This window comes from Cervus canadensis, chromosome 15, assembly GCF_019320065.1.
Source record: "Cervus canadensis isolate Bull #8, Minnesota chromosome 15, ASM1932006v1, whole genome shotgun sequence".
In the NCBI taxonomy this organism is placed as follows: Eukaryota; Metazoa; Chordata; class Mammalia; order Artiodactyla; family Cervidae; genus Cervus; species Cervus canadensis.
Genome location: NC_057400.1, coordinates 16,424,974 through 16,428,005, shown reverse-complemented (window position 1 = coordinate 16,428,005; position 3,032 = coordinate 16,424,974). Strand labels below are relative to the sequence as shown.

Below are 3,032 nucleotides of genomic sequence, written 5' to 3'. Positions count from 1 at the left end.
GTTAAGTAAAAAAAAAAAAAGAATTTTTTTAATGGCAGTCATTACATTGACAAGGCTTAAGGCAGTAACTGAAGTGGTTAATCCCATGAACTCGGGAGTCAGCTGTTTGATTGAGGTATACAGCCAGTACTCACTAGCTTTGTGACCTTGGGCAAATTTCCTCACCTCTTTCTCAAATAACCTTTCCTCAGTTACCTCACTGTAAACTGAGGTAATAATAGAACTTACCACTTAGGGCTATTGTGATGATTAAATAAGAACCCTTATAAGTGCTTAGCAAGTAGTTGGCACATAGTAATTAACTGCTTTACAAATGTTAGCTATTATTTCTGCCTGCCTTCCAAAACCATACTTGAGGAAAATGTATATACATGCCTTTCAGGATTCAAGGCTTTTGACTTGTCGGCTCATTTCTCCATTTAATCATAAGACAAATATTTACTGAGAAAGGCACTGGTGGCGGCCGGGGATGTATTAGTAACAGAGCCTTAGATGTTTTTCCTGCCCTGATTACATATTGATGGATAGAAAACATTAAGGAACTAATTGGCCAATTACACAATTACTACTGTGATTAATGCTTTGAAGAGAAAGCACAGGATATTATTCAAGCTATTACTGGCAGAAGTGACTTAGTCTGGAGGACAGAATTAAGGAGCTCTTGAGGAAGAGCAGGGTATCTGAAGGAAGAAATATTTGAGGTGGGATGTGAACTGTGAGTACAAGTAAACAGAAGGTGGAGGGTAGGGTGGGAAGAATAAATGTTCCAGGCAGAAGGGAAATTACATGTGGGACAAAAACAATCCACAAGTTATCTATGGATAGCTTGTATAACTTACAAATTTCAGTTATTTCAGGGTTATTTCCCATTGACTTCATGATGAATGTTAGTCAGAGGTAAAAGGGGGTGGTTGTGTAAGGGGCTTTGCTCCATCCACTCCTTCAAGAACTCCTGAATTCTCCCATCAGTGGCTCTCCCTTTCCCTGGCATCCCAGAGATCTTTATGGCACCCTCTATATTATTTAACTTTATGCAGAGTACATCATGAGAAACGGTGGGCTGGAAGATGCACAAGCTGGAATCAAGATTGCCGGGAGAAATATCAATAACCTCAGATATGCAGATGACACCACCCTTATGGCAGAAAGTGAAGAGGAACTAAAAAGCCTCTTGATGAAAGTGAAAGAGGAGAGTGAAGAAGTTGGCTTAAAGCTCAACATTCAGCAAACTAAGATCATGGCATCTGGTCCCATCACTTCATGGGAAATAGACGGGGAAACAGTGGAAGCAGTGTCAGACTTTATTTTTTGGGGCTCCAAAATCACTGCAGATGGTGATTGCAGCCATGAAATTAAAAGACGCTTACTCCTTGGAAGGAAAGTTATGACCAACCTAGATAGCATATTAAAAAGCAGAGACATTACTTTGCCAACAAAGGTCCGTCTGGTCAAGGCTATGGTTTTTCCAGTGGTCATGTATGGATGTGAGAGTTGGACTGTGAAGAAAGCTGAGCGCCGAAAAATTGATGCTTTTAAACTGTGGTGTTGAGAAGACTTTTGAGAGTCCCTTGCAAGGACTGCAAGGAGATCCAACCAGTCCATCCTAAAGGAGATCAGTCCTGAATATTCATTGGAAGGACTGATGCTGAAGGTGAAACTCCAATACTTTGGTCACCTGATTCGAAGAACTAACTTCTTGGAAAAGACCCTGATGCTGGGAAAGATTGAAGGCAGGGGCAAAAGGGGACGACAGAGGATGAGATGGTTGGATGGCATCACTGACGTGATGCACATGAGTTTGAGCAAACTCCGGGAGTTGGTGATGGACATGGAAGCCTGGCATGCTGCAGTCCATGGGGTCGCAAAGAGTCAGACATGACTGAACGACTGAACTGAACTGAAGAGGTCAAGCACAGAAGGGCTTGCATCATTTCTACTTAAATTTCATTGGCCAAAACTCAGAATCACAGTGCATCTAGGTGCAGGGGGCTGGAAAACCTAGTTTGGCACATGCCAGCAAAAAAGACATCCACCTCCTGCCACAGTTTGCTGAATAGCTAACCACAAATGGGGAGAATCCCAGTATCTAGCAGAAGATCATTACTTTACAGAACCCAGAGACAAGAGAGTATAGCATGTTTGAGGAACTTAGGGAAGTCCATTGTGAATGGAACCTAGAAACGGAGAGGGCCAGAGCCAAGTAAGTCTAGAGATGTAGATAGGCAAGGGTCAGAGCATCCAAGACCCGGGAGGTGATTAAAGATTTTGGAGAGTGAAAAGTCATGTGGCTATTGAACACTTGAAATGTGGCTAGTACAACTGAGAAACTGAATTTCTATTTTATTTAATTAATTTATTCAATAATTTAATTAAATTTACTATCTACATGTGGCATGTAGTTACAATTCTGGATAGCACAGCTCCAGGAATTGGGATCAGATGTTTACGTGAGAAGATAACCAACAATACTTGATAGTATATAATCAAAATGAAATAAGTCACACTATGTTATATTGCAGGATAGAAGAGCCCGTGGATGAAGACAGTCTATCCTGATGATATTGCAGAGTCCCCGGATCCAGCCATACCTGAGCCAATAAATTCCCTTGGTTACTTCAACTACCTTGAGTTGGGTTTTTTATAAATTTAAGTGCTATAAACAGAACAGTGTCTACATACAAGTGTTCAGTAAACATCAGATGTTATTTTTATCTCAGTGGACTTGAGTAACCACATAAGTCTTTATGGGTGAAGCATGCATAGGATTCAAGGAAACAGAGATCCCAAATGGTATGTCCTAGTAGGTAGAAGATAACAGTGGTGCAGACTGCAGAATCCACAATAGTGAGTTTAAACAGAAAAGTAACTAATGCAAGGTTATCTGCTTACAAACCCTCAGGAGGACAAGACGGAGCAGCTTTGAAATCTCCTGGGATTGCACACAGAAACAATCCAACTACAACGAGGGATTCTATGTACAGCCTGCCTCCTCCCCTGTTCTCTTCCTGATTAGATTTTTCTGGATGTGAATG

At 41.2% G+C, this 3,032-nt stretch overlaps 1 long non-coding RNA gene across 1 annotated transcript; it reads left to right on the top strand.

Moving 5' to 3' along the window:
- The first annotated feature begins 255 nt into the window (after window positions 1–255).
- LOC122453534 lies at window positions 256–2,623 on the top strand. The gene is made up of 2 exons (XR_006273097.1): window positions 256–715; window positions 2,520–2,623. It is a non-coding gene; the product is annotated as an uncharacterized LOC122453534 (long non-coding RNA).
- The last annotated feature ends 409 nt before the right edge of the window (window positions 2,624–3,032 follow it).